Raw genomic sequence first — 25,036 nt, 5'->3', positions numbered from 1 at the left:
GTAAGTACCTACTGGCTAGTATAATTTTCATCATCCTTTTCATGTTATGGTTTTTGAGTCTTTCTTTTCCTAACCTCTTGAAGACTCTGCTATGCATTTAAAAGAATGTTCATTCTATTTCATTCAACATTTTAGTTTTGTTGTCAGAAAAGGCTTTCACAGTAAATCAGATTGTTAATAAAGTTCACTGACTTGCCATGAATGGAAATCCCTGTGCATGTTCCCTGTAACTTCCTGGAAGAATGAGTTGTAATTGGTACTGTTGCTCATATTGTTGGACAAGCAACATTATTTATTAAATGATATGTTAACCAAAAGAGTAAGGACATTTTTTAACTTACAAAATATTTTGTTTTTCAAAGAATCTAACAAGTAAAAAAACAAAAAGAAAAACATAGTTTTAGGCTTGACAACAAGATATTCTTTTCAAACTATGTTAAATACTGACCAGGGTTTGTTTGAAAGAATTATTGTGAGCTTTATTCCTGCCCTTTACACTTCAAGAATAAAATGAGGCATCTTAAAAGGCCAACAGGTTAAAGCAACCTAGAAAAATGATCTTTGGGCACATATTCTTTTCTAGTAATAAACCTCACTTAAAAAAAAAACAGGGTATGTATTTTTGTCTATTTTGTTAGTAGCCCATGATTAATAGCTAGAAGCAAATTTAACTTTATATTCCTGATGATGAGATATAAACCTGGGTAGACTTAATTTGCTTTCCATTTCACAATTTATTTAGTGAAACATCAGAGGTCTCTTCCATGAACACTGGGACATTCTGGTGATTGGGAATAAGTAAGAAGAGTATGGATGGTACCACAACAGCCTTCACCACTATAATGGTAAGTTTTCACACCACAATGGTAAGTATGCAGAGGTATGAATGAAATTTAACAATTGAAAGTAGTTATGTTGGCTAAAATGAAGTTTTTACAATAAAAATCCATGAATTTCAGTTATTCAAATTATTTATAATACAAATCACCTTGGCCTATTGGAAGAAAATGTTTTCCAGTTAGTGTTTTTTCAATTATTACTAGCCCCCACATTTCCCTGTCATCCTTCTATGCCTCACTATGACTGTATTCTCCCTTTCTGTACTACCGTATCTTCAACTCCAGTTCTATAGGGTTTCCCCCTTTCTTCCTTCTGGTCTGTAAGAAAAGCCAGCCTCAGCAGTGAATTAACAGCAAAGATACAATGCTACGGGGCTGTGAAATTTTTACCCCACAGAACCCACACACAATTATGGCACAATTAATTATCTATTGCTGTCTGCCACCCTCCAACCAAACCCTCATTCTGTGAGAGAGGGAGCCAAGTTTTCATGCCTCTAGCACTTTGCCGTGGTTGGCTCAGGGCTTGCTCCAATCTGTAAATACTTGATGATAATGACTGTCTTGGCCATAACCATCATTATTATAAAAACTCCTAACAACTATTGAACACACTCTTTTCAGATTAAGTTTTGAGGAAAAAAAATAATCCTGAGTATTATTATTATTATTATTATTATCCTTTTCACACATGAAAAAGCAGAGTTTCAGAGAGAATAAGTAATTTGATCAAGGTCACAAAGCATAAATAATTGTCTATATAGTATATTTGTAAAATATTTGGGGTAGAAAATTTTGTAAAGCATTCTCTTGAGGTCGACAAGCTGGAAAAATGTGTCCTTCCCCTGGGTGGGTGCAGCCCCATAGATACACAGCTTGGTCAGAGGGCACTGGTAGGATTTCTACTTCCGCCCTCAGTGGGGAGACTTTGTGCAATATACACCCTGTGCAATAATATGTTCAAACCCACAAGTCTCTGATACTGAACAACGTGGTATGGTCTTTTTAACTACTGAGATGATCGCTCATGATCCCTTGGTGTTTGCCCCCCAAATGATTAGGATTTTGCTTGTTTCTTCTCAGTTATTTACAAATAATTTTAATTTTTCTTTGCAGATAGTTTGAATTGCCTTATCTTTGGATTATGATGCTCTACTCTATTCATTCATCAATGTCGACTACTGAAGAGGACTCCAGTGCTCTCTTTTATGATTACTGGGGCATTCTTGTGACTGGGAATAGGTAAGAAGAGTATGGATGGTACAACAGCCCTCACCACCATAATGGTGAGTTTTCACACCATTATTACAACTAAGCAAACCACACCTCCTACCCCTCTAGTACAAACATTGGCAACATGGCTGCACAACTTCAGCCCTAAACATGCACTTGCTAATGGAAACCCTGACAAATCGCAAAGCATAAGCAGCAATAGCAGGCACCAGGGTAATAATTTATTTTTAATGCCATGCTGTCTTTAACAGAGCAATTTCCTCCAGAGTGTTTGCTTTGAGATTGCAAGATAATTACATCTCAGAAACCAGGCTAATTACAGTTAACAGCCTGAAAACCAAAGGAACCCTTCTATCCACCAACCCCCCTACCTTTTTTTCCACTAGAACACTATACAATTTCCAGTTAAAACATGCAGCATCATTTAGAAAACCAATTTGACTACAACTTAGAGGTTCATTCTCCCCTCTTTACAGAATATGATAACTCACACTGATGTGTATCAGAAGGACCTGAGTAACACAGCCTCAGTGATTAGAATAAATAATGTCACTATAGAAAGGAAACAGTGACAGCAATTTTCCAATAGAGAAGAAAGTCTGACTGTTTCTGGTGGAAAACCAAGTTGTGAGTGTGGATTCTTACTGCAAAAATGATATTACCTGTGGCCTGTTTAGGGTGTCTTGAAGTAAATAATCAACCAATTTGGGATATTTGTAGAATTAAGAAACTTGAAAAATATGAGAAATCATCTACACAATTTTTATTATTTCTAAACATCAAAAAATGCAAAGCAATGTGTACTGGTCATAAAAGTCTTCAAGAATGATGATTCCATGACCTGGTCATTCACTGAGAAAACATTCTTTTATCATCTCATAAGCACCATACACTGGAATGGGACTATGCAGCAGATTTCCTGACTGTTTTATAATCTTTACATTAGAAAGTTCTCCTAATTCTAAATTTATCTCGATACAATTTAGGACTTTTTCTCCCACTGTATTTTAGCAGAGATAAAGACTCTCCTAAATAGATAGAGCAGTCCCTACCCTCTCCTTTGGATGACTTCTATTCCAAGTACTTCCCATACTTTTACTCATCTGCATATTATTTCCTGGTTTGTCTCCAGCATCTAATAGCTGTTAAAATGTGGAAGCCAAATATCACAAATAGTGCTAGCTCAGTCTGGCATTTCATCAGAGCTCTTCTTTTTTCCATTTGTGGGGAAAATGAGATTGGTTTGGAGAAGAGAAGAGAAAATCCAACATTCTGAATTTCACATGAAATTCATTCTTGGTTCTGTAGTCCCTCCAGAACTTACCTACCTGACATCCTAGTCTTGAACATAGCATAAGCAAAGCCACGTTTCTCTGTCAGGCTTCTGCAGAATAGCAGTGGCTTTCCTCTCCATCCACATCTTATTCAGAAAAGCAACATATTGGCCCTTTTATCAGCATCATTGCTGGAGGCTCCTAGTGACTAATAATATGAAATTTGCATGCAAATGGTATTTCTCATAGTAACAACTCCCTAGCAACACTTCCTTACTTCATTCATTCTTTTAACAAATACTGTTGAGTGCTCACCACAGGGGAGGGGACTCCACCATCTTTGTTCCTGTTCAACTGTTCCTCTTATTAGCTCTCACCTTCAAGAGGAAGAATTATTATTCTTCTTTTTATTATAGAATTGTACACTTTTTTTAACCAATGTCACCTCAATACATTCAATTAAAAAGAAAAACAATCTGAGTTCTCTGTGACTGGGCTGGCCCAGGTACCCTCCCACCCCATTCTTTATTTGTAAGAGGAAGACAATGAAACACGCACAATCTCTACATCATTTAACATTTGTTGCTGTACTGGTTTGGTGTTAACAAACTCCTTTAGTTTTTTCTTGTCTGGGAAACTTCTTATTTCTCCTTCAATTTTATATGATAGCCTTGCTGGATAAAGTAGCCTTGGATGTAGGTCCTTGCTTTTCATTACCTTGAATATTTCACACCACTCCCTTCTGGCCTGAAATGTTTCTGTTGAGTAATCAGATGACAATCTAATAATCACGGGTGCCCAACTCACAGCCCAAGATGACAATGAATGTGGCCCAACACAAAATTGTAAATTTACTTAAAACCTTTTTTTTGTTCATCAATTTTTGTTAGTGTTTGTGTATTTAATGTGTAGCCCAAAACAATTCTTCTTCCTGTATGGCCCAGAGATGCCAAAAGGTTGGACACCCCTGGTCTAATTGATGCTCCCTTGTAGGTAACTACTTGCTTTTCTCTTGTGGCTTTTAGGATTCTCTCCTTGTCTTTAAGCCGTGATATTTTAATTATGATGTGTCTTGGTGTGGGCCTCTTTGGGTCCAATTTGTCTGGGACTCTGTGAGCTTTCTGGATTCGTGTGTGTTTTTCCTTCACCAGATTAGGTCATTAGTTTGCGGTCATTATTTCTTCCAATAGATTCTCGATCACTTGCACACTCTCTTCTTCTTCTGATACTCCCATGATGTGGATGTTGTTACACTTCATTTTGTCCAAAATGTTTCTTAAGCTCTCCTCATTTTTTTAAAGTTGTTTTTCTTTTTGCTGCTCTGCCTGGGTATTTTTTTTCTACTTTGTCTTCCAAATCACTGATTCAATCCTCTGCTTCATCTAACCTATTGCTTATTCTTTTCCATGCATTATTTGATTTAGACATTGTATTCTTTATTTCTGACTGGTCTTTTTTAATGATTTCTGTATCTTTTTTCATGCTGTTGAGTGTGCTTATAATCATTACTCTAAACTCTCTATCTGATAAGTTGTTTGCCTCCATTTAATCTAGTTCTTCTTCTGGAGAATTCTCTTGTTCTTTCATTTGGGGTCTGTTTCTTTGTCTTACCATTTTGGCTGCTTCTTTGTATTTTCTGCCTTAGTTAAACTAATCAGCCATTAAATTGTTTGGTTGTTAATCTAATCAAGCTGTGATCAGCAGCCCAGCTTAAGCTCCACTGGGTGGGGTAGAGTAATTTCTGTGAGAAGGGCTATTGCTTCTCTTCAGGCTGATGCCACTTGGATGGGCATGTTCTCCCTGAGAACGATGGTTTCAGCAGTATGGGGGATGACTCAGCACAAGGATTCTGGCACTTGTTCCTTCATTTCTCTTCCCAGAGCCACCAACCCCAGACTCTCTTCAAACATCTATAGTCCACTCTGCCCTCCCTCTGCTGGAACCTAGGGTTAAGTGGCTGCAAATGAAATTTTGTGTTTTAGCCCTTTAAGAGGCTCTCTGCATCTCCAGCTATTTCTCCCTTGCAGACAGAAACTCTGCTGCTTTTCACAGCTGGATGTTATCTGGGTTCCTTTCTGGCTCTGGTGCTAGGGAGCCCAGCTTGACATTTAGGCCCTACACTTCTCAGGGGGAAACTCCAGCTGCTGAAATATCCCTCTGGAACTTCACCTGCCTCCTGACCCAGCCACCCCCCTTGCACCTCCTCCCCTCTCTCTACCAGTCTTGCTGTGGTGAAGTGGTTTCTTCTCTCTGTCCTTGGTTATAAGGCTTCTCCAGGAATTACAATTCTTAATTGATCAGGACATTCAATGGGGCCACTTTACCAGTGGACAGGGTTACTTTTCTTCAAAAGTCAGCACTCAGGTGTAGTGCTCACCTTTCTGCCTCAGACCAAGTAGGTTCTGGTACTTGAGGTGGATCAGCCATGCTTATTAGTCTTCCTCTTTTACTCCCAGGGCTGGTTGGAAAAATGTTCCCTCTTGGGACAAGTCACTCTTTGTCTTTGTCTTTGTCATGCCTGAGTATTATGATCCTAAGATTCAGGTTAAAGGGTGCTGGAGGGGTGAGAGGCCCTACTTTTTCCATAGGCCTCAGCGACATCTCCTAAGTCTTATCACAGAATCTTAACCTAAGATTTACTGGTTGCTTGCCTGAGTAGGACTTTTCATCAGTTTCCCCAGGATAATCTTGGAAAATTATTAAGGAAGATTGCCTTAGATAACCTTGGAAAACCTAAGGAAGATTAGCAGGGTGTGATTTGAGTATCCAGGCTATGAAATCATCACATTAGCTGAAATCTCACCTCCAGTCTCTAGAATTTGCTATGTATCATACCTGGTGCTCAGCACCAAGGAGGCAAATGTATGAAGCACAACCCTCTGCTCCAGAAGCTTACAATCTAGTGGAATATTTTCTACCTTGGAAATGAAGTTTCCATTGTCAATAGCTGAAAGAAATTTAATCCTTTATAAGAGAACATTCATATGAAATCTAAGGTTTGAAAGGAATTTGATTGTGGAAATTTGGGAGTTTGGAACAGTGAAGTCAGAGCATTGTTAAGATCCTCTTTTTCAACTCTGTCTTAGAAACTTTACTTAGTAAAAGGAGAGAAATAAAATGGGCAACTAAAGAATATAATTCCATGACAAGCCCCAAAATGTCCCAGGCATAGTTTTGGAGAAATGTAAGCTACCAGCTGGTGATTGATAGCTATTTTTAATGGGAGAAGAAAAGAGCTCAGAACCAAGAATAGAGATATGAGAATGTCCAGACCCAGGAGGGTGTTGGACCCCCACCACACACACAGCATGGTTCTCACTCCCCAACACACTTCAGCCTCAAAATAGAAGAGTTAGAGCAAAAGTGTGTGAATGAACTTATTAGGGTTCCTTATAAACTAAAGAGAAAAGTTCCTACTGGAAAGAAAGCTGTGGGGACAAATAATATGATGAATGCTTAAGTCTGCTTCCTTCAGAAGAGTTTTCATTTCTAGTCTCTCATTCTACTGAACAACTCTTTAGGGGCAAGTAAAGGACAGGTGTTAATGCATAACAAGAAATCTGTTTCTGAATTGTTCTCATAAATTTGGGACAACAGTCAACCACAATTAGCCTGCACTTCCATGAACTGGGAAAATCCCTTTATTGAGGCTTCTGGTGGTCATATGAAGTGGGTAGGACACAGTGGGTCCAACTGCAACATTACAAGATTCAGGATGAGAGGAAAATAATCTAATAAAACTCTAGGAGTAGAAACTAAACTAGAGCAAATTTTAGTTGATAATAATAGTGAGGAGGAGGAGGATTTGCATAAAATGTAAAATACTTTGAAAATATCATATTAGAAATTTGAGATTCTGTTAATTCTCTGAATGCTTTAGGTATTTTTAAACAATTTAAAACACAAATATTGTGTTTTAAATATGTCTTCTTTAGATCACATAACTTTGATCATATAATTCAATTTCAAATCATCCAATAGCAGCTCACTTTAATTACAGGGAGGAAAACAAGAGGAAAGCAGGAAAAGACTGCATCCCCAAAGTTATAAAGATGGGAAATCATATAAATTTTATGAATGACTCAGGAAAATATTTAGGCAAGGGCATAACCTACCCTAATAACTTATTTTTCCAAAATTTCCTTGAGTTCACTTATAATCCCCCAAAGAAATGCCCCAGCAAGTCCATTCTCTTACAAAATTCAGCAGTATCATAAAGGTCTGCCTATACCAGGTTTCTCTCTGATCACTGTCATTGATGATTTTCTATTCATGCATGAAAATTATTTGTCTCTAATTGAACCTCAGATGCACAAAATTGGATTCATCACAACCCTTGATTGATAATCCTCTCATCATTGTTCCATATTTACTATTAGTTATTTTTAATAAATATTAAGAATTCATGAATACATCATCCAAAACATAAAACTAGAACCAAAATATAAAACTAGATCTACATCTAGCCATATTCTTCCCCTTCTCCTCATTCTATCCTCCTACATCCTCTTCCCACCCAAGGTCACTCCCTTCCTTTTCTTTGATTATAATTTCATTGCATTTAACTTTATATATATTCATATAAGATGTATATATACATACATATTAGTGTTTTTAACTTTAATTTTTAACGGGAGCATCATACTGTAAGTAACCTTTGGAGAATTATTTTTTTATATATTTTATTAGTTATGCTATTACAGTTGTCCCATTTCCCCTCCTTTATTCCCCTCCACCTTGCATCCACCCCTCCCAAAAGCATCCCCCTTTCTTAGTTCATGTCCATAGGTCATACATATAAATTCTTTGGCTTCTACATGTCCTATACTATTCTTAATCTCCCCTTGTCTATTTTCTACCTACCATCTATGCTACTTATTCTCTGTACCTTTTCCCCCTCTCTCCTCCTCCCATTCCCCTGCTGATAACCCTCCATGTGATCTCCATTTCTGTGATTCTGTTCCTGTTCTAGTTGTTTGCTAAGTTTGTTTCTGTTTTTGTTTTTGTTGTGTTTGTTAATAACTGTGAGTTTGCTGTCCTTTCACTGTTCATATTTTTTATCTCCTTTTACTTAGATAACTCTCTTTAACATTTCATATAATAAGGGCTTGGTGATGAAGAACTCCTTTAACTGTACCTTATCTGAGAAGAACTTTATCTGCCCTTCCATTCTAAATGATAGGTTTGCTGGATAGAGTAATCTTGGATGTAGGTCCTTGCCTTTCATGACTTGAAATACTTCTTTCCAGCTCCTTCTTGCCTGCAAGGTTTCTTTTGAGAAATCAGCTGAGAGTCCCTTGGGAACTCCTTGATAGGTAACTGTCTCCTTTCCTCTTGCTGCTTTTAAGATTCTCTCATTCTCGCCCTGGCTGGTGTAGCTCAGTGGATTGAGTGCGGGCCTGCGAACCACAGAATCTCAGTTCGATTCCCAGTCAGGGCACGTGCTTGGGTTGCGGGCCAGTTCCCGGCAGGGAACTCATGAGAGGCAACCATACATTGATATTTCTCTCCTTCTCTCCTTCTTTTCATCTCTAAAGATAAATAAATAAAATTTTTAAAAAATCCTCTCCTTCTCTTTAATCTTGAGTAATGTATATGATGTTCCTTGGTGTGTTTCTCCTTGGGTCCAACTTCTTTGGGACTCTCTGAGCTTCCTGGACTTCCTAGAAGTCTATTTTGTTTGCCAGATTGAGAAAGTTCTCCTTCATTATTTGTTCAAATAAGTTTTCAATTTCTTTTTCTTCCTCTTCTCTTTCTGGTACCCCTATGATTCAGATGTTGGAATGTTTAAAGATGTCCTGGAGGTTCCTAAGCCTCTCCTCATTTTTAAAATTATTCTTTCTTCATTTTGTTCTGGCTGAATGTTTCTTTCTTCTTTCTGGTCCATACCATTGATTTGAGTCCCAATTTCCTTCCTGTCACTGTTGGTTCCCTGTACATTTTCCTTTATTTCACCTAGCATAGCCTTCATTTTATCATCTAATTTGCAACCATATTCAACCAATTCTGTCAGCATCCTGATTACCAGTGTTTTGAACTGTGCATCTGATAGGTTGGCTATCTCTTCATCACTTAGTTGTATTTTTTCTGGAGTTTTAATCTGTTCTTTCATTTGGGCCATTTTTTTTTTGGTCTCGGCACACCTATTATGTAGTAAAAGGCAGAGCCTTAGGTATTCACCAGGGTAGAGCAACCCATGTTGCTTTGTTGTGATGCTGTATGTGGGGGAGGGGTCTGAGAGGGAACAATGGTGCTTGCTCTGCTCTCTGCCAGTTTTCAGTCACTTCCCCCACCACCCACAATCAAATTGAGCCCTTCTAGTGCTGATTTCCAGGTGGGTTGGCTTGTGTACATTCTAGGACCCTGTGGGTCTCTCCAGTGAACTCTCCTATGAGACCTGGATATTTCCCACTGCCTCAACCCCCACAGATGTTTTCAATCAGAGATCTGAGGCTTTATTTCCCCACACTGAAATCCTGGGTTACATGGTCTGTCTTGCTGCCCTGTTGTTCCTCCTGGTTTATCTGCACTCGAATGTGGGACCACCCACTCCACCAGCCACTGCCTCGCCAGGTCTGCTAGCCAATCACCTGGCTGCGAGTCCTCTCCATCCATCCTACTGGTCTAGACAAATGTTTCTTCTTTAACTCCTTGGTTGTCAGACTTCCATACAGTTTGATTTTCTGTCAGTTCTGGTTGTTTTATGTTTTTAAATTGTTGTTTTCCTTCTTTTGGTTGTGCGAGGAGGTACAGTGTGTCTACCTGTGCCTCCATTTTGGCCAGAAGTGATTGAGAATTATTTTTTTGACATGTAATTTAGATCCATCCATATTGTTGCAAGTTACTGTGGTTCATTTATTTTTGGATAATAACAGGTAATAAATAATCTGTTGTATGAATATGCTATCATTTATTTTCCCACTCTCCTAGTGTTGGGCATTGAGATGGTTTCCAGGTTTTTGGTATTGAGACCAATACTGCTATGATCATTCTTGTATGTGTATCCTATTGTACATATACATGAGTTTCCCTTGGGCATAAAAATTCTGTCCAGAAATTATTTGGCTACATAATATGAAAAATAAAGGCATTTTTGAAGAAGATACAAGATACGTGAAACATTGTAATAGGACAATGACACCTTAGTCTCCTTCAGAGTAGGCATGTTTGGACTTCACACCATTCTTACAATTGCCATCAGCTGCCCTGTTGTATTTTTCCAAATCTCATCAACAGTCTGAAATCTCTTCCCTTTCAAGGGTGAAGTTAGTTTTTAAAACTAAAAGTTTTAAAAACTAACTAAAGTTTAGTTTTTAAAAAAGCCAGAAGTTGCAGGGTGCCAAATATGGACTGTAGAGGGGCTGAGTCACCTGGGTGATTTGATATTTTATCAAAACTCTGCATGAGACATGATGCATGAGCAGGTGCATTATCATGATCAAGCTGCCAATCACCAGTTGCCCATAGCTGCCATCTTCTAAATCTTCTGAATAGTTTTCATGAAGGAATGTTCAAGCTTAACACAAAGTTTGATGCAGATGTTTGATACAGCATCTACAACCCCCACTGACTAGTACAGTGAAGTTGTCATTGTTCACACATGCACATTCTAGTCTACTCCCCTTGGCTGCCAGGTTACAGCCCGATGTCACACAAACTGTTCTCATTATATTAAAAATAGCTGAACTTTTCCCAGACAGACCTCATATACACACTTAGGAACTGAATTGCCGAACTATAGGAAATGTGAATATTCAACTTTAGAAGACAAAGTTGAGCCCTTTTCTAAATTGATTGCATGTTTAACTTTAGGAGATGACATCAAACTCTTTTCCAAAGTTATTGTGCTCCTAGTTGACATTGTCAGACATTTAAATTTTACTCAATTAAATAGATGTAGAGCAATATCACACTGTGGCTCTGATTTGCATTTTTCTAACCACTAATGATGCTGAAATTTTTTACAAGTTTATTGGTCATATCATGATTTTTCCCCATTTTTCTACTGGTGTGTGTGTGTGTGCATGCTTTATTTATTGATTTGTAGGAGTTTTTTACATATTTTCCTGTTAATCCTTTGTTATTCTGTATATTATGAATATTTTACTTAAGTTTATAACATGTCTTTCAACTTTCTTTAATATATCTTTCAAGCTTTAATTATTTGGAGTTGATATAGTATAAGGCAAGAATCCAATTTTACCTTTTTCCATGTAGATAATGGATAACTATATTTTTCCAGCTCCACTTACTCTCACCTCTTTCACATACAAAAATTTCATCTATACTTCTCTAATATATTCCTCTGGTCTATTTGTCTGTCCCAGTCCCAATTCACATTTTCCTTCTTCCCTTCTCTTCCTTTTGAGAAATATCCTGACTACTCTTGACCCTCTACCCTATTGTGTGAGTTTTGGAATCATTTTATCAAATATCATGAAAAACCCTGAAAGTTTTATTAGAAATATATTGAATCTACAGATAATTATTAAAATTTTATGATATTAAGTCTTATCTGTAACACAATATCTTCCTCTCTTATTTAGGTCTTCTTTAATATCTGGTAATAAGGTTTTATAATTTTCCCTGTAGAGGCGTTTTACCAGTTATATTATATTACTCCTAGATACTTGATATTCTATAATTTTATAGATATTATTTTCTCTTTAATTTTGTTTTAGTGTTTTTACTGGTCTAGAAAATGCAACTGATTTTATATTAATCTTATATTCAGCCACCTTGATATGCTTTATTATTTTTATTAATCTGCCTGTAGAGTAATTTGAGTAAATTATCACATGATGTGCAAATAAAGACTGTTTTAATTTCTTCTTTCCAATCCCCATGCTTCTAATATTACCTTACTGAACTATCTATCACCATCAATACAGTGATATAGAGAAGTGGTAACAGAGAGAATCCTTTTCTTATTTCTACTCATTCTACAAACTCAGCCTGGGTGATCTCTTCTACTTCCATGGCTTTAATCACTCTCTAAATCTCCATCCTGGCTCATGTATCCAACTGTGAATTTTGGACCTCCTGATATGAATGTTTCACAAGCACTTCAGACTCAATTTGTCCAAAATTATCACCCACTCTCTGTTGGGAACTGCCCTGCCTTGTTTCAGAATCCATAATCCCCCATGGCTGAGGCTGAGTGAGAGACCTTGGGACCCTAATCCACTAAGGAGACAAAGTTTATCTCCCCAGCAAAGGTGCCGTACTGCCCCCTCTTACTTCACCCTGCTTGGCCCCAAGTAGATGACCAGTTAGCCAGTGATGGGTAAGATTCCTCAAAGGAGGGACGACCTAAGACAGGCATGATCATGCCCTCAGAGAAGGACTTAGAGGACTATAAAAAAAAAGGGGGCTGATGGACCCTCACCCCTCAGCTTTGACATAGCTTGAGTCCTCATTATGTCTGCATGAAGTCTCCTAATCTCTTGGCTACCTTACTTCCCCAGACTGATTTAAGCCTGAAACAGTGCCAAAGGGTGGTACAGCCCTGTGCTCGAAGGGATGGGTTCCCTAGGGTGATCAGGCCTAAGAAAGAATACATAAAATCCTGTGAACCCTGCTTTGATAAGAATGCTCTCAATTTTCTGATAAGGGTCCAAGCCTGAAATGAGTTTGTTTCCCAAAGTTTTATAGCCCTTTAGCTAACTAACCCTAACTCAGAATAAGCCCTCATAGTTCTTTGTATGTTATCTATTGTTTGATCCTTATTGCCTGGCAATGATTGATGAGCTTTACCTGTATTCCTGTGCAAACTGAACCCAATAAAAGCATATTGAAGAAAAGGCTCCTGGCCCTTCTCCTTTGAGAGGCCGGCACCTTTCCTTTCCAAATAGATCATGGCTTGGTATATTTATTCTCATCTGTGGCAGACAGGGGGGTCTGTGGGTAGAGCCCCCCAACAACTCTCATCTCTCAACTGAGGCCTACTCCTCCTTCATTTTCTAAATTTATCAATGGCACCACCATCTAGGTGGCCCAAATCAAACAAAAATGTGGAGTCATTTTTGACCCTGTCTCTCTTACCACACACTTCCTCAACCATCAAATCTTATTCATTCTCGGCTACTGTTAATATCCATTTAACCCAACCCTTCTTTCTACCCACTGTACCAAACTCCACCATCTCTCACCTGTTATACCACAATAAGCTATCAAACCATTATCTGTACCCAGTGTTGCCTTTCACCAAACCCTCTTGCATGCCATGACCAAAAAAAATCTCTCTAAACTTTAAATCTTCCCCCACTGTGTTCATGTTAAAACCCTTTAGTGATTCCCCAAGATTTATAGAAAAAGCCTAAACCTTTTGCATGGACAAATGTCTAAAAGTTAGGCCCTTTTTGATCTGGCCTCCATGACACCTCAGCCTCTTCTCCTATTTTCCTTACTCTAACATCCTATTCTCTAGTCATCCTAAGTCCTTGCAGTTCCACACAAAAAAAACCCTGTTTCTCTTCAAGTTTTTGTACCTGCTCTTTCCTCTCTCAGTATTATGCTTTTGCTTCCCCACTTTTGTCCATCTTTTTCTGGATAGCTCCCACTCACCCTTTAGGACTCTGCTTAGACCACACTTTCTCCAGGAAGCCTTTACTGTACTGTAATTGACCTTACCTGTCTTTCCCACTTCTTGAGGGCAGGAAAATTTTTATTTATGTTTATAGTCCCAGGACCCAGTGTAGTGCCTGACATAAGGGAAGGGCTCAATGAATGCTTTGGAAATGTATAGTGAATCAGTACTACTCCTTTCACCTAAATCTTTGTTCCCCATTTGTTAAGAATTCTGGTTCAAAACTCCTTTCAATGCTTGCCTAATCTCCACCTCCTCCATGACATACCAACCATTTTGTTTATAGCTTTCCTTGGCCCATGTCCCACAGGACTTGAGGTTTTTTTTGTCTGATCCTCTTCACCAGCTGCTTGAAGGCTAAGGTTGTGTCTCATTCATCTTGGTGTCCTGCCACCTGCAGCCCAAAGCCTAGCACACAACTGATGCCAAGTAGGTATCTAAAGTAATGAGACTATATTCCCTTCCGGAGACATAAACCAAGAAGAGAACGTGCCTTGGGTTCTTCTGTGAGCTGTATTCAAAGTATTGTGGAAAGACTTCTGCCAGTATCTCCACCTGCATAGCCTTCTGCCTCCACTCTCCAAATGCTTCTTCAGCTTTAGAACAGAAGTCTCAAAACAATGTTATGCACTTTACGTAACTTTATTCATTTCACAAGTAGTGCCTTTTAATTTTTCTATTCTGTACTGCAAGGTGCACCTGCATGGCTTCTTGGCTTTGTTTTGAGTATTCTTTAAGGAAGAAGCCTTGGTGTGGCATTTAGTCAAGGTTTTCCTTCCCAGAATTATCACCCCTCTCTTCTGAAGCTGTTTGTGAGTGTCACACTCTGCCATTTAAATATTAATGTTATGGAAACAGAGGAGAAAAATCAGTCTTGCATCTGATATGCAATGTTGTAGGAAATTAAGATTAATAAATGGTGACAAGCTCTATAGAGAAATAAAGTTAAATTGCCTTGGACTATTTTCAGAGGTTGTTTGAGCAATATTATATTGAATGCCCTATAACTGTGATCACTTTAAAGGCTGATTTCTGACTACAGATCTCAAATGATAATTCAAACCTTAGCATTCCCCCCAGAACACTTGCATTCTGTAAGTTTATATGTAGGGGAAATCCTTTAAGGGGAGGAAACTATGAAATGTCTGAAAATTAGGCTTTTAAAATAACTTTTTAAGCAGCCATTATCCTGGGGAAAGACAAATTTTATGTCTAAAAATTTAAGTAATAAACATGTCTAGCAAGTAAAAATATCTAGATACTTTACTAGAATTTTTCACTCTTTCTCTGAGAGAAATCACATCATAGATATATTGATACACTGGCTTGCATCAATGGAAACACTGGTTTGGCCCAGTTAACTGCACGTGGAGGGTCCTTTCAGCTTCTGTCCTACATTTGGTTTCCACAGCTCCCCCCCCCTCCCGACCATTCCCCACCCCACAGCTTAACCTGCTGGGGCTATTGGTGAAACATAAGGCAGGAATTCCCAAACTGTGGTCCCTGGACCAGTAATGTGAGCATCATCTTGGAACTTGTTAAAGATGCAGATTTTCTAGCTCCAACCCAGACCTACTGAATCAAAAACTCTAGGAGAGGGGCTCAATAGCTTCTGTTCAATAAGCCCTCTAGGATATTTTGATGTGTCTTCACTGATCCTGAACTCTGGCTGCATGTTAGTATTACCTGGGGAAATGTTTCTTTAAAAAAACTAATGCCAGGGTTCTATTCCCCAGAGATTCTGATCCAATAGGTTTGGGGCAGAGTACACTGGTATGTTTTAAAAGCTCCCCAGTGACTCTGAAGTGCAGTCCTGTTGGAGAATCTGAATTCAGGCTCTGATTTCTTACTATGATAATGGCAATACCTCAGAAATGGGCTGCTGCTTTCCAGTCTCTTCCTTCAATCTACTCTCTTTCGCCATCACCACCCCACCCCACCCCACCCCCAGGGATATATCTCTAATCCAGTAGTTCTCAAATTTTACTACACATCAGAATCACCCAGAGGTATTGTTAAACACTTTGCTGGGCCCCAACTCCAGAGTTTATGATTCAGTAGGTCTGGGGCAGGACTCAAGAATTTGCCTTTCTAACAAGTTCCTAGGCAGTGCTGAAACTGCTGGCTGGACATCTAACTCATGCATTCTCCAGCCACTGTGGCCTCGGTGAGAATGGAAAAGATATTACAGTAATGAACTTATGTTGCAGGCCTTCCAGTCAGCAGAAGATCCTCACTCTTGACAAGAAGGTAGTGCTGGGTCAGTCAATAGTGCAGCCTCGGGGTTCAGGGAGCAGTGGTTTTTTGTGCGTGTTTTTTTAAAATATATTTTATTGATTATGCTATTACAGTTGTCTCATTTTTTTCTTCTTTATTCCCCTCCACCCTGCACCCACCCCTCCCAAAAGCATTCCCCTCCCTTAATTCATGTCCATATATCATACATGTAAGTTCTTTGGCTTCTACATTTCTTACACTATTCTTAACTTCCCTTCATCTATTTTCTACCTCCCATTTATGCTTCTTATTCTCTGTACCTTTTCCCCCATCCTCCCTCCAACCCCTCCCCACTGACAACCCTCCATGCGATCCCCATTTCTGTGATTCTGTTCCTGTTCTAGTTGTTTGCTGAGCTCATTTTTGTTTTTGTTTGTTTTAAGTTCAGTTGTTGATTGCTGTAAGTTTGTTGTCATTTTACTGTTCATAGTTTTGATCTTCTTTGTCTCAGATAAGTCCCTTTAACGTTTCATATAATAAGGGCTGGGTGTTGATGAACTCCTTTAACTTGATTTTATCTGGGAAGCACTTTATCTGCCCTTCCATTCTAAATGATAGCTTTGCTGGATAGAGTAATCTGGGTGGAGGTCCTTGCCATTTAGGACTTTGAATACTTTTTTCCAGCCCCTTCTTGCCTGCAAGGTTTCTTTTGAGAAATCAGCTGATAGCCTTATGGGAACTCCTTTGCAGGTAGCTGTCTCCTCTTCTGTTTTAAGATTCTCCTCTCCTGCTTTTAAGATTCTCTCCTTATCTTTAATCTTGGCTAACGTAATTATGATGTGCCTTGATGTGTTTCTCCTTGGATCCAACTTCTTTGGGACTCTCTGAGCTTCCTGGACTTCCTAGAAGTCTATTTCTTTTGCCAGATTGAGAAAGTTCTCCTTCATTATTTGTTCAAATAAGTTTTCAATTTTTTGCTCTTCCTCTTCTCCTTCTGGTACCCCTATGATTCAGATTTTGGAACATTTAAAGTTGTCCTGCAGCTTCCCAAGCCTCTCCTCATTTTTTTTGAATTATTCTTTCTTCATTCTGTTCTGGTTGGATGTTTATTTCTTCTTTCTGGCCCAAATCATTGGTTTGAGTTTTGGTTTCTTTCTTGTCATTGTTGGTTCCCCGTACATTTTCCTTTATTTCACTTGGCATAGCCTTCACTTCTCCCACTATTTTGCAACCACACTTAACCTTCTTTTCTGTGAACATCCTGGTTACCACTGTTTTGAATTCCACATCTGATAAGTTGACTATCTCTTCATTGCTTAGTTCTATTTTTGGAGATTTGATCTGTTCTTTCATTTGGGCCATATTTTTTGTCTCAGTGAGCTTGTTACAATGTAAGGGGCAGAGCCTTAGGTATTGGCCAGGGCAGGGCAACCCATGTTGCTTTGTTGTGGCACTGTATGTGGGGGAGGGGTCTAGGAGGGAACAATGCCACTTGCTAGACTCTTGGCAGTCTTTCAGTCACTTTCCCCACTACCCAAAAGCAAATTGGGCCCTTCCGGTACTGATTCCCAGGTGGGTGGGTTTGTGTACTTTCTAGGACCCTGTGAGTCTCTCCAGTGAACTCTCCTGTGAGGATGGGAGTTTCTTCCACTGCTGCAACCCCCACAGGTCTTTATAGTCAGAGTTTTTGAGGCTTTATTTCCCCATGCTGGGTTGCATGGTCTGTCTTGCTCCTCAGTTGTTCCTCCTGGTTTATCCATATGCAAATGTGGGACCACCTGGTCCTCCAACCACTGCCTTGCTACACTTCCTCTCCACCCAGGCTGCCCATCTCCGCCCCTCCTGCCAGTCTGAATGAACGTTTCTTTTTTAACCCCTAGTTGTCAGACCTCCATACAGTTTGATTTTCTGGCAGTTCTGGTTACTTTTTGTTCTTAAATTTGTTGTTGTCCTTCTTTTGGTTGTGCAAGGAGACAAAGTGTATCTACCTATGCCTCCACCTTGGCCAGAAGTCCCCAGGGTGCAGTGTTTAATCCCATAAACTCTCTGCACTTCAATATTCTATTCATATAATGGAGGATAACATAGGACCTACCTGAAGGGGTTGCTATGGATTAATACAGACAGCATGCATACAAAGTGCCTCTCAAAAATACTTACAATTAATTTCAAACTGATAGAGTTAGAATCCGTTATAACTTCAAGGTAGTCAGAATTAAAATAAAAACAGCACTTCCTAAATATTGTACAGCCCCTCCCTCCTTAGAGTTTAGCCACTAATATGGGGGTGGGGGGAGCCACACAGACAGATGAAACAAAAGGACATATCCTTTGCCTCAGAGTCAGAATTATTTGTCCCACCTCCCCTCAAAAATGAAGAAGCTGTTTTTGAGTCTAATAAATGCTTCTGTTTTGGGGAGACATAGAGGTCCCATCTACTATGCTCCAGCATAGAATCATCTCTGGAAGCAAGTGAACATGACCCCTATACAAGTTGAAGAAACTTTGCTACAGTTCTAAAACTAAATATGATCATACCACTCTGCTTAATTGTTCCACAATTCCCCACCACCTTAAGACTAAAAGCCAAATTGTTTATCATTACTTAATGGATTTTGTCCCCTTTCCAGCTTCTCATCCCATAATGAACCACTTAGAATTTCCAAAAACAACCTGCCCTATGAAGTCACAGTACCTTCACCCCTGCTGTTTCCTCTGCCTGGGTGCCCTTCCTCTTCCTTGTACTCCTTGAATATAAATTTGGTAACTCATATTTATTTTTCAGTATCCCTGAGTCATCTCTTCCTTAAAAACTTCCGAACTCACCACCCCCACTTTCCCTAGGAGGAGCTGATCACGTCCTTCTCTGCCTCACTTCCATACCCTGCACAGTCCACTAATGTGCTGATATGCTCCAGGACTGTCATTATTTATTCACAGCCTGTCTCCACTGCTAGATGGTGAGCCAAACCAAGGTAGGAACCATGTCTGTCATCCTGGACCCCCACGCCAAGCACAATCCCTGGCCCATATTCATTGCTAAGTGCAGATAAATAGATGAAGGATGGAGGAAATAGCCAGTGGATTCTGTGTTAATTAAAGTCAATTCCTGGAGAATCGAGGGAAAACAGGAGAGAAGAAATCAAAAGCAGGGTGCAGAAAGAAGATGTGACAGCCAATTCAGCAAACCCCCAAAATAACAGGTACACAGGACCTAAAGGAGGGACTGTCTAGCTGCCTGGAGTTGGAACAGTGGTTGGAACAGTGGTTCCCAAACATTTTCGATTTCATTATACTCTCAAAAGTTATCGACAACCTGAAGTCCTTTTATATATGTGGGTTACATCTTTCCATATTTACCATGGAAAGGATAATGGATACATTTTTTATGTTTCTTTTTAAACTTGTTTAAAAACAAAGTAATAAAATATTGTAAACATAAATATTTTGTTTTTAAGAACTATATTTTCAAAAAAATTTTACTGTGAAGATTGGCATTATTTTTCACTTTTTCAAACCTCCTTAATATCTGGCTTAATAGAAGACAGCTGTATTCATGTTTTGGCTTCTGTATTCAATCTGTTACAATATCACTCACCAGATAGCCTCTGGAAAACTCACCTATGCACTCATGAGAGAATGAGAGTGAGAGAGGCAAAGTTTCAGTACTGTTATGAATATAGTTTTATACTTGCAAGCCTCTTAAAAGAGGCTGCCTCAGGGATTCCAAAACCACACTTTTTAAAAAGATTTTATTTATTTATTTTTAGAGAGAGGGGAAGGGAAGGAGAAAGTGAGGAAGAGAAACATAAAGTTTGATCAGTTGCCTCTACCTCTTCCACACCCCCACTGGGGATGAGGTCCACAACCCAGGCATGTGCTCTGCTCAGGAATAGAACTGGAGAACTGGTGACCTTTGGCTTTGCCAGACAGCCCAACCCAGTGAGCAACACCAGTCAGGGTGCCCAGACCACACTTTGAGAACTACTGAATTAAATGATAGGTTACGTGTGGTTGCAGAGACTGATATAATAGTGACTCAAATAAGATAAAAATATATCTCTCTCACCCAACTTTCCAGAGATAAGCAGTCCCCATCAGCTACTCTGGTGGCTCTGCCATCCCTGGCACATCTGGTCCAAAATGGCTCCCCCAGCACTGCCTTCACATTCCAGCCAGCAGACAGGGGAGGGAATGCCCTGTTTCTTTAAGTACACGTCCCAGAAGTTGTATATATCAATTCCTCTCAGATCTCATCATTCTGACCTTGAACAAAAGCTACAAAGGAGAAATATCTCCAATCTAGTTGACCCTATGTTCTATTACAGTAGAGGAAGGTGAAAACAGATATGGGGATAATTCACAGTCTCTGCCACATTGACCTTTCTCCCTAGGTTCTGCTGGGCACAGTCCTAGAAAAGAGTTTCAACAAGCCAGGGCTTAATTCACCACCAGAAGATCAGGGGAATTAAAGCTGGTCCTGGCAAAGAACAGGACTCACACAGCAAACCTGTGCATCTGACGCTCCAAAATAATGTCAGAAGAAAACAGGGAGGTCTCAGAGAAGTTAGGCCCTCAGATAAACAGTGGGAGCTCACATGAAGAGAGCAGATGGGAGCTGGAGGTAAGTCACTGTGGAAATACACTAGCTAAGAGGAAAACTCCAAGCATTGGCACAAATGAGGCTCTGGTTAGGATAAAGGCCAAGAGCAACATAGCTCACAAGGCCCCGCATGATCCCAACACCCCACCCCCACTCTAACCCCAGCTATCTGTCATGTCAGTCTCTCCCTCACCCTCTACATTTCAGTCATGTTCAACTCGTTTTTATGAAGAGTGTACTTAAGCCTTTCTTGTTTTAGTGTCTTTGTATATGCTCTTCCATCTCCTGAAATACTCTTTTCCCCACCACCGTCCGGCCCACACACATACTCATTCTCCATGCGTCCAATCTGTCTGGGATCTGATATTTACCCTGTGGTCCCAAACTAGGCTACATTTCCTCCTAAGTATGCATCACTGACAACATCCTACAAAATTTCTGTTGGGTTCCGGTGCTGCCCATTTAACAAGATTATTTGTGTTGAATTTCTGGAATAAACATGACAGCTGTAACATATCTTGCTGGTCTGACCCAATGGAGACCCACAGTGCTCTGCGTATGGGCTACGTGATAAACAAAGACCAACCAAATGATAACAATCAAAGGCTGTTTATTCACAGTTTGCTGTAGCAAGGGAGTCAATCACCATCACTTGAGTTTTGGCAAGACTCAAAGGCAGAAAGAAGAGTGTCAAGGCTTTATGATGGAAAAAGGAAAGACTTCATATGTGCTCTGATCAGAGGCTGTTAGCCTGCACATAAGGTAACTAAAACTGTGGACATCCCGAGTAACTGCTTAAGGACACCTATTTGGCTTTCTCTGGTTGGTCCTAAATTGCAAGGATGGACATAAATTAGGGAAGTTGTCAGTTATTAATCAAGTCCTGGCAGATTGTTGAAGGGGTTATGGTTTGGCTTCCTGGACTGGTTGCTAGAGATAATGGTCTAAGTTATAGATAGCAGGCTGCTGCCAAGGCTGGTAATTGTAGGTAATAGGTTGGTATTCTAGGCTGGTTTTCACAGATTGTGGGTCATAGTTTAATTTTATATATGGCCTAACAATTGTCCAGTAGTATATCTAGTCTCTTAGGTCTCAGCTCGTAGCCCTTCCTCCTGGAAGCCTCCCCCAATCTCTATAACAGGGTAGATTCACCTTAATATGTTCCTTCAGCTCCCCAAATTTCTCTTTTCTAACTCAGTAAACTTTTAATTACTTGTCCAATAGTGTATAAGCTCCACAAGGTAGGAACTTTATTTTTTTAATGATTCATTCCTCTATGCTTAGCACCAGGCAAAATGCTTAGCAAATAATGGAGCTCAGTGAAAAATTATTACATGGACAGATGGATGGATGGATGAACAAATGGTTGAATAGATGTCAGACTTTTGCAGAGCTAAGGGCAGTGTTCTGTTCCTTCTCAAATTTTCAGGACACTGCCAAAAGTACCTAAAGCCACAAGTTCCATATTGTTTTAACACCCTGACCCATTATGGCATTCTAACAAAACTACCCACCAGGAAAAATAAGGTCCCATCCCAGATTAAGCCACCAAAGATATGCACTGTTTCAAATTGAGTCAGTTATCCTACCATGGATCCAATCTGTCTGGGATCTGACATCTACCTTGGGGTCTCCAACCCAGGCTACATTTCCTTCTAAGCGTGGATCAATCACAATATCCTATAAAATATTTTGTTGGGTCCTGGTCCTGCCCATTTAACAAGATTACTTGTGCTGAAGTTCTGGCATAAACCTGCCAGCTGTAACATATCTTGCTGGTCTGACCCAATGGTGACCCACAGTGTTCTGTGTATGGACTGTTTTCTTTTATTTTCTATTCTCTGAAGATTGTCAGAATTCTGCCTGTCTAAGCAATAAATCCATCTTTTTAGGGATCAATTTCAGTGACTGGCCACAAAGCCTGGAAATCCAATTAACTGCAAAATAAATAAAAAATGAAAAACACACAGAAGCTGTGGCATAAATCAGCTAGAAAGTGTTTTGCACATTAAAATAAACAAAGAAAAATTTCAACTTCATTTGTCTTTTTTTCCTTTTTTTAAACCCTGTTATTGATAAATTTAGCCTTGGTTCCACTTTTGTCTTAGCCATGATTTGTTCAAGTATAGATCTGTTGGGATGGCTATCTCCATTCTAATTATACCCTGCAGGCGCTCTCCAGAGAGAAGCCAACTCAGCTAGGATTACCTTGGTGCCATATGTAAAACTTTAGGCTCTCCCTCCTTCATCTTTTTTACACCACATGTGTTCTTAAAGGGGCATAAATCTGCTCTAACATTGCATGGGAAAATATGAGTTATTTTGGCTTTCTGGGACATTTTGAAAAGGACAGAGTTTTTAATCAGTTGGCTGAATGAAAAATCATATGCTGGGCTGGAGCCATGACACACAGAGCCCATGGACACTAGACAATTTCTCTGGTGTGGAGAGCGGGTCAAGTGCCTCATGGAAGTGAACCTCATGCCCAGTTGTACCCCCAGACTTCCTGTTGATGTCCTGGGAAGGGCCTCACTGGGGCTCAGGATACCTAGAACCCAGAGGAAGCCACCTGAGAGAACAGACCAGCAAAGGCACAGAAAAATGGCTACTTGAGCTTTTATCTGTAACTGGAACATGTATTTGTTTCCTGTGGGTGTCACTGTAGAGGACAATCAGGGGTTGTGATCCCTGAACACAACCCATGGCTGGGGTCCAGAGTGGGAGGGCTCTGCCACTGACTGGCTATGTGACAGCAGACAGTCATGAGCTGCTCTGGATGTTTCCTCGTAAAATAAGCAGACCGAAATAGTGGCTCCCAAAGCCCTTCCAGGTCCCAGGGTCTCTAATGCTGTGTTTGATGAATTAAAGTACATTTTTTAAATAAAGGAAATTTGTGAGAATTTGTTAGTTCAAAAATTTTACTTTTGTGAACTATAAACTAGCTCTCTAGCTCTTCTTCCTTTTTAACTTGATACCCTGCTTGTGTCGTCCTGGCATTTGCCATCCCTGGGTCATGGTCATTGCACAGACGACAGATCAGTGTTGGTCAGTTGATATCACCATGGAAAACAGGAAAACCAAACACTGACTGTTTCTCAACTTTTCTCGTCAAAAAGGCAAAATGATACATTACTCAAAACAACAACAACAACATGCTTTCGCTTCATCCTATCTCCAAACACTCCCTGGGCAAAACAAATGATATCAACCAATATGAAAAGAAACATTTCCCACACTTCAAAATGTGCCCAATGGACAGTTTTCAATTTAGATCACAAATTTTCTGTTAATCTTAGCAAGTTATTGATTTCGTTTTACTAAAATATTGCCTTATTTCTTACATTTATTTTCAAAATTCTATTTTTCAAAACACAAAAGAAAACAAATATGATGACGGGAAGCCTTATCATTGGAGACATAGCCATTACCACCTAGAGCCATTCCCGTAGTCATAAACTAAAATTACTGCCACAGGAAACAGAAAACACATATGGCCTAGTGTCTCTCCTTAAGTCTAGCTGGAGAAGCCAGACTTATGGAAGGAAATTACTTAAAACCTATCTCAATACGAAACAGAAACAGAAAAATAAATTCCTCCTGTATTCTCAAGCCTGATAGCTATATTATTTAATTTCAATCACTTATTCTACAAATGTTTCCTGGGTACTAACTCTCTGCCAGGCACTGTGCTTGGCACTAGGAAAACAGTAGTGAACACAACAGCCAAAGCCTGCCTTCTTCAAGTGTACAGCAGGTGATCCTGTATCCAGGGTCAAGGAAACAATGGGTTAATTTCATGGGAAACAATCAGTTCTTTAGCATAGTGTAGTCAAACATTGTTTTGTTAACTCATGGCTGTATTTTTCTATTTTCATCTAGTATTGTGGGCCTCAAGAAGGCAGCAGGAGCCTGAGGCTCTTATCTTTGCAATTCCTCTTTCTCCTCCAAGGCAGGTAGTTACTAAGTACCAAATAAGTTTCTATTCTCACTGTGGGGTTTTTTGGTTTAAAACTGTTTATTGATCAATAAAAAAGTCAAAAATCACAAAGTCATTGCCTGGGGAAACTGTACTAGTAATTTTACAGCAGGCTAGATAGTAAGGAAAGATTACAAATGTTAGTAGGAGGGAGACCAGCTCCTGCTGAATACAAGTCAATTCTGACAAAAATCCAACCACCATTACTGACCTTGGAGAACCTGCACAAGGTCAATGGCAAAGTGAGTATGATCATGTTGGTCCTGTTTCTAGTCTGTTTACTAGCTCTAGAAAAAAAGTGGACAG

General features: G+C 39.6%; 1 long non-coding RNA gene across 2 annotated transcripts in view; it reads right to left on the bottom strand.

Moving 5' to 3' along the window:
• Positions 1-25,036, bottom strand: part of LOC118997548 (uncharacterized) — a 160,856-nt gene that overhangs the window by 82,102 nt on the left and 53,718 nt on the right. Inside the window, exons 2-4 of one of the 2 annotated variants that reach the window (XR_005068682.1) lie at positions 24,942-25,017; positions 23,677-23,760; positions 5,621-6,293 (exon numbers count right to left, since the gene is read on the bottom strand). This is a non-coding gene — a long non-coding RNA (uncharacterized LOC118997548). Of the gene's footprint in view, positions 1-5,620; positions 6,294-23,676; positions 23,761-24,941; positions 25,018-25,036 lie in introns of those variants that run through there. The other variant, XR_005068681.1, reaches the window with a different exon arrangement.

This window comes from Sturnira hondurensis, unplaced genomic scaffold (assembly GCF_014824575.4).
Source record: "Sturnira hondurensis isolate 20B ecotype Veracruz unplaced genomic scaffold, ASM1482457v3 Scaffold0013299, whole genome shotgun sequence".
NCBI classification, from domain to species: Eukaryota; Metazoa; Chordata; class Mammalia; order Chiroptera; family Phyllostomidae; genus Sturnira; species Sturnira hondurensis.
This window is presented reverse-complemented; position numbering and strand designations above follow the sequence as displayed.